General features: G+C 39.2%; 1 protein-coding gene and 1 long non-coding RNA gene across 12 annotated transcripts in view; one reads left to right on the plus strand and one right to left on the minus strand.

The window, feature by feature from the left end:
• LOC133093929 (uncharacterized) overlaps positions 1 to 7,444 on the minus strand; it is a 31,510-nt gene extending 24,066 nt beyond the window's left edge. Inside the window, exons 1-2 of the long non-coding RNA XR_009701337.1 lie at positions 7,428 to 7,444; positions 1,604 to 1,676 (exon numbers count right to left, since the gene is read on the minus strand). This is a non-coding gene — a long non-coding RNA (uncharacterized LOC133093929). The remainder of the gene's footprint in view (positions 1 to 1,603; positions 1,677 to 7,427) is intronic.
• The window catches only part of BOC (BOC cell adhesion associated, oncogene regulated), a 266,285-nt gene that overhangs the window by 86,182 nt on the left and 165,739 nt on the right, over positions 1 to 14,364 (plus strand). The window lies entirely within an intron of this gene.

Here is a 14,364-nt window from a genome sequence, read left to right on the forward strand (position 1 = left end):
CTCTGTGCCAGAATTGAGGAAAATGAAATATTTGGCAAATAGTACTAGTGACTACCACAGTGGTGTGTAGTAGATTTGATAGGTGCTGATCCAAACCCTAAGATTCTAGGCCACTGGGCAATTTCGACCTTATCATAGTGAATTCTGCCTCTTCAGCCTCAAAGGAAAATAGGAAAAGCACAATTCCCACTAGGTTCTTGGAATAGTCTGATTCCAGGGTGACCTTTCGTGCCACTCTCCAGCCGTATAGATACACACACACACACACACACACACACACACACACACACACACACACAGTGGAGATAAGGGAGGTGGGGGGGGGACTAGAGTAATGAGATGATCAAATGCGGAGGTTTCAAAATCAGACAGAGCTGGGTTTGCATCCTGCTTTCACCACTTACTGCCCATGTGAACTTGGGCAAATTTCTTAACTCTTCTGTGTCTCTGTTTCCTCATCTGAAAAATGGGACTAATAATGCTTAACTCCTAAGTTTATTGTTGGGATACACTGAGAGAAATCATGCAAATCCCTTAGCCCAGTGCCTGGTAACTGACAAGTCCTCCATAAGTAATAACCATTATTGTTAGTGTTAGGATTGGAATAATAAGCAAATATCAGTGCAATGTCGAAAAGATATCATGTAGCAAATCTGAAGGATATTTTAAAATTTTTGCCTTTTCCTTGAGATGCTATACTAAGTGTCAAGAAAAGGAGTGTGGGAGAGATGTGCACAAATAACAACAAATAACACGCATGGAGAAGTCAGTGATGTGATACAGTGGATACACCATTTCCCAACATACAGTGCCTGCGGGTTCTATGTATATAGCACTCCTAAATATCTCCTAAGGTTAGCATGTATACTCTAATCTTAGATACTTATTGAGAGCCTACTATACATAGACACCTTACAAATATTATTCCATTTAATCATTGTGATAAACCCATCAGCTCAGATTTGGATCCCCATTTTGTGAATGGGAGCCTTTACAGCAGAGTGGGTAAGAGCATGGGCTCTGGTGTCAGACTGCCTGGATTAAAATCCAGACTCTACCAACAACCATCTGCATGTCCTCAGGCAACTTACTTTACCATTTGTTCATCTGTAAAATGGGAATAATAATTACATGTCACCAAGATGCTGTGTTAATTAGATGAGATAATGTATGTAAAGTGCTGAGCCCAGGGCTTGGCGTGTAATAAGGGCTTGATGGATGTTAGCTAGAATTACCAAATATGAGGAAATCAAGTCTCTAAAAACATAAGTCCCTTGCCTGAGATCACACAGTTAGTAATTAGGAAAATTTAAACTCTGGTCTTTCCAAATCCAAAGCACATGTGCCTTTGTTTAACCACATCATTCCATTATTTACACTCAAATAATTGCCCTTAAGACTGCATTAATCTTCTGAAATTTGGGTCAGGCAATCCTCAGGCACAGTTGAAGAAAAAGCAAGAAATTGTGCAGTGGGCAGACTCTGACAGTGGCAATAAGTAAATGGAGTCACTCTATTTTCAGTACTCATCCAGATTGGCTCCTAAAGATGCTTATACTCTAAGAAAGCGGAGATGGTACTTCAAGAGTTTTAGATTACTTACTATTGAGTACCTGCATCCATCAGGCTCTGTGCTAGGTGATTTCCCTGTTTTCTCATTTAATATTCACACAGACCTGTGAAGGAAGTACATACTTATTTTCCTCATTTTACAGGAGAGGAGACTAAGATTTAAAAGGTTAAGTAACTTACCCAAGGTCACACAGATGAAAAATAGCAAAGCCTCTGAAATATGAATTAGGTTGAAAACAACCTTTACTAACTAAAAAATGTAATCTCATTTAAAAAAAAATTTTAGTCGGTATTTTCCCACATAATCACAGTAATAAATGATCATCATAGAAAGTCTGGAAAGTAGTGCAAAGTGCAAAGAAGCAGGAAAAATTATCCATGACTCTATCACCCAGAGTCAATCACTGTTAAGTCTTTTAGTATAGTTCCTTCAGATCTTTTTTCTATATTTCATTTGCATTTTATAGTTGAGATCATACTGCAACAGTTTGTAATGTTATTTTTTAAGAGACCAAGAATGAATTCAGTAGTCATTTCAAGTTAATATAATAAAACCTTTGGTTATAAGAATTCAGGGACTGATAATTATAGTTGCCATTTATTGACTATTTCTATATGTCTGGCGCCGTGCAAAATAGTTTTAACTAAAGTATCTCCTTTTATCTAAACCTATAAAGTGGGTATTAAATAATCAAAACATCAGAGTATTTATGTAACCAGTATTTTAATGCACTCCACTTTTTAAGAGAAAGAGGTAAAGGACAACAAATAAGCTGGTAGATCTTATTTAAAAAACCCAAACAAAAGCACTGCCAGGCTGTGGCCTGTGGTCGCCATAAATTCTCTTCTGTTTTCCATCCCTTTTCTATCTGCAGCACAGTGAGGCTTGGTGTCCATGATGATGACCACAGTGATGATTCACAAGCATCACAGATTAAAGGAGTTTAACTATACTTCCTTCCCTTGGCTTATGCCTGGATAGGCCCACACTTGAGCAGCCCAGGTTACAGGACCACTCAGTGAACATCAGAAACAGGAAATGAACCACTTCTCCCTAATGTGGGCCGGGTCATGTTCCACTTTCCTCCTTTGGTCATTTTTGCTGGCTCTACCGTAGCCCTCTCATCCCTGTGATCTGAACTTCAGGACTGCCTTCTCTGTAACCCTCAGAAACTTCCTTAACTAGACACAGACTGGGTGGAAAATGGTAGCTGGACTACCTTTGGGGGGAGTGGTTGCCCTGTGGGACAGGAAGAAAAGAAAGGAGAGGAAAGTCTTTTTGAGATTAAGGAAAGTGCTCTCAGCTGTAAAATCTGAAAATAACCTCCATGTGGTAAGAACACATGACCCCTAAGGGTCCTAAAGGGAGATGGTAGGGGAGGGTCTGGCTGCAAAGATGCTACAGGTCAGGAGTGGACTTTCAGGGTTTGCTGTTTTGTATGTTTAAAGACTAGGTCTGTGTTTTGATAACTGAACTTGCTAATAGCCATCACTTGAATTGCTGCTTCCAGCTCTCTGTTTGTTTTAAATAAGGAGATTCAGCCAGTAATAATGGGAGGAGCTGCAAATGACTTCCCCAGTTGGGAGTGCCTGCTTGTTTTTCCATCTCCCTGGGCATGCTGATGTGCAGGCCACACTCACAGACGCACACATCTGAGGAGATAGCCCGAGGGAGCCCTCGACATGTATATTTATATAGGAGGTGTGTGTAAGGGGGCACTCAAGTATCAAAATACTTAGGTAACTGTGGGTGAAAAGAGGAGTTCTGTTGCAAGAATTTAAATATACCATGTTTCATATATTTCTTTATTCATTCATTTGACAAACCTTCCTTGAGCACCTACTGTGAGAAGCACTGCGTGTTTGCTGTGAGACATGCTATTATTTCTAAAAGATGGACCTTTATTCCTCTCCCTTCAGAAGCTTACCATCTGATGGGGGTACTATCTGCTCATCCACTAAAGCGTACAAGTCACCCACCGTGAGCGATAATGTAGGATAAATGCCTTAGGAACGATAACGAAGATAGGTGCTGTAGGAATCCAGAGAAGTAAATGTTCACTGCTGGCTCAGAAGACATCGAGGAAGAGAGGTGGAGAGGGAAGAGGTGGTCTAGGAATTGAGCAGCAAATCTCCAGAGGCAAAGAAAAAGGTATAGCACACTGAGAGTTGCAAGCAGACTGGTTCATCTGGAGAGTAATCACATGGGAAAGTGTATTGAAATGAAATTGGAAGCTAGGGGTCAGATTGGGAAGTACCTCCCAAGGTCTCAGGAATTCAGGAGATAAGGGTGATGTTAGAGCAGAGAGCAGCTGTTCACTTTCTGAGTGTCTGCTAGGCCAACAAGCCATCACTCTATGCGAAGGAGATAAATTCATATGGACTGTGTCAAAGTTGTGGAAAACATAGCCTCCGAATAAAAGATAGCTCTTTAAATTGAACCAGTTAAGAAAATTAAACTATGCTTATTTTTTTCGCCATGGCCCAGTGGAAAGGTCATCACAGCCATTGATATGGCTGAGTTTTCCTTACTGCAACTCCAAGCTCACCAAAGAAGCCTACAACTATCATGTAAGTCCATAGGAGAAGAAGGCTACCTTGGTGAGTTAGCTGCCACCCTGGCCTTGCACGTTAGTCTCTTTAGAGCTCTGCTAGCATGAATGTGTCCTCAAGTGGAATCTGCTCTTAGGACACTGGCCAAATCACGTTTCTGAATCTTCAAAGCTTAAGACTAGGGACTCACCTGCTGGCGCAGTGGTTAAGAATCCACCAGCCAATGCAGGGGACATGGGTTCGAGCCCTGGTCTGGGAAGACCCCATGTGCCTCGGAGCAACTAAGCCCGTGCACCACAACTACTGAGCCTGCGCTCTAGAGCCCGCGAGCCACAACTACTGAAGCCCGTGCACCTAGAGCCGGTGCTCTGCAACAAGAGAAGCCACTGCAATGAGAAGCCTGCGCACCGCAACGAAGAGTAGCCCCCGCTCGCTGCAACTAGAGAAAGCCCACGTGCAGCAACAAAGACCCAATGCAGCCAAAAATTAATTAATTAATTAATTAATTTTTAAAAATTAAAAAAAAAACAAAACTTAAGACTAAACCCTGGACTTTGCTGAATTCACCAAGGTAAATGGCCCTTTCTTGAGTCCCATTTGGGCAGCTCACCAGATTTCCCTCTGGGCCTCCTGAGAGAGTACCTCATCATTCAAGATACCCACAGTTTTGGTTAATGGAAAAGTTTAGTTTATAGACTTGACTGTGCATGGCATATGTAAATCATAAAGAAGTGAATAGAATAAAATAGGCTTACACTAAAAGACCCTAAATGTTTATGTTTTTTTGATGATTCAAGAACTACTTTATCAAAAGACATATCCAGAATATATTAGAACTCTTAAAACACAACAGAAAACAAATAACCCAATGGAAAAAATTGGGTAAGATAATTGAACAGGAACTTCACCAAAGAGACTATTTGGATGACAAGTGAGCACATAAAAAGTTGTCATTAAGGAAATGCTGATTAAAACCAGTTGAGTAAAAAAAAAAAAAAAAAAAAATAACCAGTTGAGTTACCACTTATTATTATAATGGCTAAAAAAAAAAGCACTGACAATGCCATGTGCTGACAAGGATGCAGAGCAACTCGAACTCTAGGCATTGCATGTGAGAAAGCAAAAAGGTTTGCCAGTTTTTTTAAAAGTTAAATATGCACAAATCATATGACCCAGCAGTTCCACTCCTGGCTATTCACCCTAGTGAAACGAAAACTTATTTTCACATGAAAATGTGTACATGCATGTTTATAGCCACTGTAGTCATAATCACCAAAATCTTGAAACAACCCCAATGTCCTTCACTAGGTGAGTGGGTAAACAAAAGCTACTTCAGAAGTTTACAGTACTTTGGGGGGAAGAAACATTATGATCAGTTAGTGTCATGAGGTGGTACCATAGGAGGAAAATGGTCATATGTTTTCTTCTACTTATTAAGATTCCAGATAAAGTGAGGATTTTATGCTACCACAAACATCAGAAAATGTGCAAGCTGTTCATTGACGCTTGTGTTAGCCATGCTGTGTATGTGTGAGTTCCCTGTGCCTAAGCATATAGGTATTGAGTATGAAATGTAGGGTTTTTGGGGGGTTTTTTAAGATTTTTTTTTTTTTGATGTGGACCATTTTTAAAGTCTTTATTGAATTTGTTACAATATTGCTTCTGCTTTATGTTTTGGTTTTTTGGCCATGAGGCATGTGGGATCTTAGCTCCCTGACCAGGGATTGAACCTGCATCCCCTGCATTGGAAGGCGAAGTCTTAATCACTGGACCACCAGGGAAGTCCCTGAAATGTAGGTTTTGAAGGAGCAGAAGGGTGAAGTATTTGAGTGGGAGGAGCAAGAGAAGGTCTGCATGTAGAATAAATGAAGGAGTCTGTGTTTGTCAACGTTGACTTCAACCCCAGGACCAAAGTGAGGCAAGTGCCTGCATATGTGTTGGATTAAAAAACTTTTTAAATTACGGCTTAAAAGCACTGAGCGTCTTTAAAAACTGGTCTCTTTGGGGGTGCGGGGGGCTACTGTATTTAGATGAACTCAAGAGAGTTGACAAACTTAAAGAATTGGCAGGGCAGGAGATAGTGCCAGAGGAAACTAACTCCTCATATCAGTGGAGTCTTTGATATTTGCTGTCCTGTGTATCCAGGCACTTGACTTGTGACCCATCCTCTCCACTCTGAAGCAGCAAAAGTTATTTTGTTGCAAATCTATCTCTGTATTCCAAAAAGTGCTTCATTAGGGGTAGGGAAGCCACTAACTGAATTAAGTGAGACATAAGTTTACCAGCAGGTGGCAATAGAGGTAATTGTGTCTCCGGAAAGATTAAACTCGTATTACTTTATAAACCAGAGATGGGAATCTTCAGAACTTGATTGGGCCCCAACTTCACTTCTTTCTGCCTTACACTAGCGTTCTATGAGTTGGAATTGTTCAAGCCGAAATACTGTAGCCAGACATATAACCTTTTCCTCACTGATCTGCTGCTGGACTCTGATTTCTGAATGGCTCCTCCTCTAAGAGTTTGATGTTTTTAGTTGAAAAATAGAAATAATGGCAAAATCATGTTTCATATCATAAATTAGATTTGTTCGTGGTTTAGGGAAGCTCAAAAAGGTGAAATAAAACACTGCTTTCAAATATAACCTCCTGATACTATTAAGTAAGCTAACCCAAACTCTCAAAGAGCAAAGATGGAGCAATCAGACTGCTTTTGAATATCAAAGGGACATTAGGTTCCTAAGTGAATTTCTCTGACCTTTCTTAATTCCTTTCACACAGGAGAAAACCTGTAGTTTTCAATGGAAAAATAAACTTTTTATTTACACACAATAATTTCAAAGGCCAGTGGAACAAGATAGTGTGCTGTGAAGCCCATGTCTCCATGGACAGCAAAGTGTTGCAAGAATGTTTCACCTGACTATCCTCACCCGAAAACTTACCGACTGTCTGCACTTCTTCCTGTTTTGCCAGCTTTCTCTGATTCTCTCTCCTTCTGGAGAGGTTCCTAAGCTCCTAACTCCTAGTTTCATCCTCCACAATCTCTCTGTTCTCTTGTGGTTCTTCACGCCCTTTATTTATTTTTTTTTTTACAATCTCTCATGACTGAGAGGAAATTTGGAATACATGATTTAGAAAAATAAAAACGATTACTGCTGTATTTCTTGGTAAGGCTCATTCAGTTCCATGATATTTCTAAAAATCAGAAATAAATTACTTTTTCAATTATTTAACTTAAGTTTTTAAATAAACACATTCATGTGATTCAAAATTCCAATGATACGAAAGGGTAAAAATGTTACTTACCCCTTCTCCCAGCCACACAGTTCTCTTTGGAAGCACCTAATGCTACTGTTTTCTGAAAAATATTTCCAGAGACATTATAGGCATATACAAGCAGTTAAACATATATATTTATATATGTGTATATGCATCTGTATGTATGTATATATGTGTATTTATACATTCTTTATTTTTCTTTGTTTTTACACAAATCATAGCATACTTTATACAAAAACATGCTTCTTCTTTTCTTTTTTTTTCTTTTTTACTTAGCTGAGTATCTTGGCAATCATTCCCTATCAATCCAGAAACAATTCTGCCATGAATAACCTTGTTCATATGTCTTTTTGCACATAGGAGCATATGTCTGAAGGATAAATTCCTAGAAGCAGAATTGCTGGGTTAAAGGATATGTGTATTTGTAAGTTTAATAAGTATTGCAAAACTGCCCTTCTTAGAATCTGCAACCCCAGAGATATGAGAGGGCCTGTCTTTCTGCCTTCTCACCACCCAGCCCTCCTCATTGCTCTGTTTTTCACCATTCTTCTATTCTTACTTTTCTTTCTATATGAGCTTTAAGATCAACTTTTGTCCCAAAGAAACATCATGTAGGAATTTTTATTGGAATTGCATTAAATGTATAGGTTGACTTAGGGAGAATAGATATCTTTATGATGTTGAGTCTCTTTACAGATGCCTTTCATTTGATAAAGGGTTCATTTCCAACCTTAGTAGCAATTGGATATTTTCTTCATAAAAAGCTCACACATTTCTTCTTAAGTTCATCCCTTGATGTTTTTATTTTTATTGCTGCTGTTTTCAATGGGATCTTTCCTTGTATCTCTTCTGAGTGGTTGCTATTATATAGCTTTGATTTTTGTACCCAGTTTGTATCTCACCACGTCAGTGAATTCTCACATTATTTGTAATAGTCACTTAAGTTTTGGGGGTATATAACCATATTGTGACTCAACAATGATAATTTTATCTCCTTCTTTCCATGGTGTATGCCTCTCTTGTGGACTGAATGTGTCCTCCAAAAATTTGTATGTTGAAGCCCCTAACCCCCAGCGTGGCTGTATTTGGACAGGGGGCCTCTAAGGAAATAATTCAGGTTAAATGAAGTCATAAGGGTTGGGAGAGCCCAGATCCGATAGGATTAGTGTCTTATCAGAAGAGACACCAGAGACCTCTCTCTCTCTTTCTCTCTTCACCATGTGAGGACAATGAGAAATCAGCCATCTGCAAGTCAGGAAGAGAGACCTCACTAGGACCTGCCCCTACTGTACCTTGATCTTAGACTTGTAACCTCCAGAATTGTGAGAAAATAAATTTGTCGTTTAAGCCATGCAGTCCATGGTATATTGTTATGGCAGCCCTAGCAAACTGATGCAAGCTCTATTTTCCTTATGTTGTTAAGTGTATTGGCCAGAGCCAGGACAATGTTAAGTAATAGTGATAATTGTGGACATCATTCTCTTATTTCAGAATTGAGAGGGAATGTTTCTAGTGTTTGCCCATTAATGCTGTTTTGGGTTAAAAAAATATATAAATATATTAAGAAAGGAAAGCTGTTTCTATTTTCATTGCATTTTTTCACTTATTTGCAGTATTTATTGAAAATTAACAAACAACATAGACTTGTCAAAGTACCTGATCAATAAAATAGGTTCTTCGATCATTATAAAGTTCAAGAGGAGTTTGCCAGGTAGGGATAATGTTTTCCAAAAGGACTTTAGCCACAGAAAAAGCAATAGCCTATGTACAAGGGAAGGCTTCAGAACAGTGTGGAAACATACTGACCATGTTAAAACATACTTATATCCATGAGATGAAGGAAGTTCTATGAAACCCATTTGCCATACAAATAAACTTGAACGGTTCATTAGGCAGTTTAAAATGTTTGGAACCAGTATGAACAGGCTTCCCTGGGTTATACTTTGGACAAGTGGGACAAGTGAGGTAGGCACCTTTTGCAGCCTTGTTAATGTTTACCCACCAATATGTATTCATGAAGGCTATCATTTTGTCAGTAGACCAATGGCTTAGTGCATGTACAGTGGTGAGGAGTGAGAATTTTAGAATCTCCAGTCGGACTGGGTTGTTATTTTGTCCAAACCAGAGCTTTCTCTTTTTATCAAACCATCAATTGTTAAATTAACAATCTTGTTTTTCCCTTTCTGAGGCCAACTCTTGGGCTTCTCTAGCCAGTTTTTCTAAGTTATCATTTGGGGAAATATCCCTCTGGACCATGGCAGAGGTTTGGCTGCTGTGGGTCTCTTTAAGAACAGAATTCCTGAGATTGGTTCAAGATGGCAGAGTAGAAGGACATGCTCTCACTCCCTTACAAGAACACCACAATCACAACTAATTGCTGAACAATCATTGACAGGAAGACATTGGAACTCACCAAAAAAAGATACCCCACATCCAAAGACAAAGGAGAAGCCACAATGAGATGGTAGGAGGGGCACAATCACAATAAAATCAAATCCCGTAACTGCTGGGTGGGTGACTCACAGACTGGAGAACACATATACCACAGAAGTCCACCCACTGGAGTGAAGGTTCTGAGCCCCACGTCAGGCTTCCCAATCTGGGGGTCCGGCAATGGGAGGAGGAATTCCTAGAGAGTCAGAAGTTGAAGGCTAGAAGGATTTGATTGCAGGACTTCGACAGGACTGGGGGAAACAGAGACTCCACTCTTGGAGGGCACACACAAAGTAGTGTGCTCATCGGGAACCAGGGGAAGGAGCAGTGACCACATAGGAGACTGAACCAGACCTACCTGCTAGTGTTGGAGGGTCTCCTGCAGAGGCACGGAGTGGCTGTGTCTCACCGTGAGGACAAGGACACTGGCAACAGAAGTTCTGAGAAGTACCCCTTGGCGTGAGCCCTCCCAGAGTCTGCCATTAGCCCCACCAAAGAGCCCAGGTAGGCTCCAGTGTTGGATTGCCTCAGGCCAAACAAGCAACAGGAAGGGAACCCAGCCCCACCAATCAGCAGAGAAGCAGATTAAAGTTTTACTGAGCTCTGCCCACGAAAGCAACAGCCAGCTCTACCCACCACCAGTCCCTCCCATCAGGAAACTTGCTCAAGCCTCTTAGATAGCCTCATCCACCAGAGGGCAGACAGCAGAAGCAAGAAGTACAACAGTCCTGTAGCCTGTGGAACAAAAACCACATTCACAGAAAGATAGACAAGATGAAAAGGCAGAGGGCTACGTACCAGATGAACGAACAAGATAAAACCCCAGAAAAACAACTGAATGAAGTGGAGATAGGCAACCTTCCAGAAAAAGAATTCAGAATAATGATAGTGAAAATGATTCAGGGCCTCAGAAAAAGAATGGAGGCAAAGATCGAGAAGATGCAAGAAGTGTTTAACAAAGATCTAGAAGAATTAAAGAACAAACAAACAGAGATGAACAACACAATTACAGAAATGAAAAATACACGAGAAGGAATCAATAGCAGAATAACTGAGGCAGAAGAACGGATAAGTGACCTGGAAGACAGAATGGTGGAATTCACTGCTGCGGAACAGAATAAAAACAAAAGAATGAAAAGAAATGAAGACAACCTAAGAGACCTCTAGGACAACATTAAATGCAACAACATTCGCATTATAGGGGTCCCAGAAGGAGAAGAGAGAGAAAGGACCCAAGAAAATATTTGAAGAGATTATAGTCGAAAACTTCCCTAATGTGGGAAAGGAAATAGCCACCCAAGTCCAGGAAGTGCAGAGAGACCCATACAAGATAAACCCAAGGAGAAACATGCCAAGACACATAGATATCAAATTGGCAAAAATTAAAGACAAAGAAAAATTATTGAAAGCAGCAAGGGAAAAATGACAAATAACATACAAGGGAACTCCCATAAGGTTAACAACTGATTTCTCAGCAGAAACTCTACAAGCCAGAAGGGAGTGGCATGATACACTTAAAGTGATGAAAGGGAAGAACCTACAACCAAGATTACTCTACCCAGCAAGGATCTCATTCAGATTCGATGGAGAAATCAAAAGCTTTACAGACAAGCAAAAGCTAAGAGAATCCAGCACCGCCAAACCAGCTCTACAACAAATGCTATAGGAACTTCTCTAAGTGGGAAACACAAGAGAAGAAAAGGACCTACAAAAACAAACCCAAAACAATTAAGAAAATCGTCATAGGAACATACATATCGATAATTACCTTAAACGTGAATGGATTAAATGCTCCAACCAAAAGACACAGGCTTGCTGAATGGATACAAAAACAAGACCCATATATATGCTGTCTACAAGAGACCCACTTCAGACCTAGGGACACATTCCAACTGAAAGTGAGGGGATGGAAAAAGATATTCCATGCAAATGGAAATCAAAAGAAAGCTGGAGTAGCAATACTCGTATCAGATAAAATAGACTTTAAAATAAAGAATGGTACAAGAGACAAAGAAGGACACTACATAATGATCAAGGGATCAATTGAAGAAGAAGATATGACATATAAATATATATGCACCCAACATAGGAGCACCTCAATACATAAGGCAACTGCTAACAGCTCTAGAAGAGGAAATCGACAGTAACACAGTAATAGTGGGGGACTTTAACACCTCACTTACACCAATGGACAGATCATCCAAACAGAAAATTAATAAGGAAACAGAATCTTTAAATGACACAATAGACCAGATAGATTTAATTGATATTTATAGGACATTCCATCCAAAAACCGCAGATTACACTTTCTTCTCAAGTGCGCACAGAACATTCTCCAGGATAGATCACATCTTGGGTCACAAATCAAGCCTCAGTAAATTTAAGAAAATTGAAATCATATCAAGCATCTTTTCTGACCACAATGCTATGAGATTAGAAATCACTTACAGGGGAAAAAACGTAAAAAGCACAAACACATCGAAGCTAAACAATCTTACTAAATAATGAAGAGATCACTGAAAAAATCAAAGAGGCCATCAAAAAATACCTAGAGACAAATGACAATGAAAACACAACAATCCAAAACCTATGGGATGCAGCAAAAGCAGTTCTAAGAGGGAAGTTTATAGCTATACAAGCCTACCTCAAGAAACAAGAAAAATCTCAAATAAACAATGTAACGTTACACCTAAAGGAACTAGAGAAAGAAGAACAAACAAAACCCAAAGTTAGCAGAAGGAAAGAAATCTTAAAGATCAGAGCAGAAATAAATGAAATAGAAACAAAGAAAACAATAGCAAAGATCAGTAAAACTAAAAGCTGGTTCTTTGAGAAGATAAACAAAATTGATAAACCATTAGCCAGACTCATCAAGAAAAAGAGGGAGAGGACTCAAATCAATAAAATTAGAAATGAAAAAGGAGTAGTTACAACATACACCGCAGAAATACAAAGCATCTTAAGAGACTACTACAAGCAACTCTATGCCAATAAAATGGACAACCTGGAAGAAATGGACAAATTCTTAGAAAGGTATAACCTTCCAAGACTGAACCAGGAAGAAATAGAAAATATGAACAGACCAATCACAAGTAATGAAATTGAAACTGTGATTAAAAATCTTCCAACAAACAAAAGTCCAGGACCAGATGGCTTCACAGGTGAATTCTATCAAACATTTAGAGAAGAGCTAACACCCATCCTTCTCAAACTCCTCCAAAAAATTGCAGAGTAAGGAACACTCCCAAACTCATTCTATGAGGCCACTATCACCCTGATACCAAAACCAGGCAAAGATACTACAAAAAAAGAAAATTACAGACCAATATCACTGATGAATAGAGATGCAAAAATCCTCAACAAAATACTAGCAAACAGAATCCAGCAACACATTAAAAGGATTATACACCATGATCAAGTGGGATTTATCCCAGGGATGCAAGGATTCTTCAATATACGCAAATCAATCAATGTGATACACCATATTAACAAATTGAAGAATAAAAAGCATATGATCATCTCAATAGATGCAGAAAAAGCTTTGGAAAAAATTCAACACTGATTTATGATAAAAACTCTCCAGAAAGTGGGCATAGAGGGAACCTACCTCAACATAATAAAGGCCATATAAGACAAACCCACAGCAAACATCATCCTCAAAGGTGAAAAATTGAAAGCATTTCCTCTAAGATCAGGAACAAGACAAGGATGTCCACTCTTGCCACTATTATTCAACATAGTTTTGGAAGTCCTAGCCACGGCAATCAGAGAAGAAAAAGAAATAAAAGGAATACAAATTGGAAAAGAAGAAGTAAAACTGTCATTGTTTGCAGATGACATGATACTAAACATAGAGAATCCTAAAGATGCCACCAGAAAACTACTAGAGCTAATCAATGAATTTGGTAAAGTTGCAGGATACAAAATTAATGCACAGAAATCTCTTGGATTCCTATACACTAATGATGAAAACTCTGAAAGAGAAATTAAGGAAACACTCCCATTTACCACTGCAACAAAAAGAATAAAATACCTAGGAACAAACCTACCTAGGGAGACAAAAGACCTGTATGCAGAAAACTATAAGACACTGTTGAAAGAAATTAAAGATGATACCAACAGATGGAGAGATATTCCATGTTCTTGGATTGGAAGAATCAATATTGTGAAAATGAATATACTACCCAAAGCGATCTACAGATTCAATGCAATCCCTGTCAAATTACCAATGGCATTTTTTACATAACTAGAATAAAACATCTTAAAATTTGTATGGAGACACAAAAGACCCCGAATAGCCAAAGCAGTCTTGAGGGAAAAAAACGGAGCTAGATGAATCAGACTCCCTGACTTCAGACTATACTACAAAGCTACAGTAATCAAGACAGTATGGTACTGGCACAAAAACAGAAATATAGATCAATGGAACAGGATAGAAAGCCCAGAGATAAACCCACCCACCTGTGGTGAACTAATCTATAACAAAGGAGGCAAGGATATACAATGGAGAAAAGACAGTCTCTTCATAAGT

Source organism: Eubalaena glacialis, chromosome 6, assembly GCF_028564815.1.
Source record: "Eubalaena glacialis isolate mEubGla1 chromosome 6, mEubGla1.1.hap2.+ XY, whole genome shotgun sequence".
Classification (NCBI taxonomy): Eukaryota; Metazoa; Chordata; class Mammalia; order Artiodactyla; family Balaenidae; genus Eubalaena; species Eubalaena glacialis.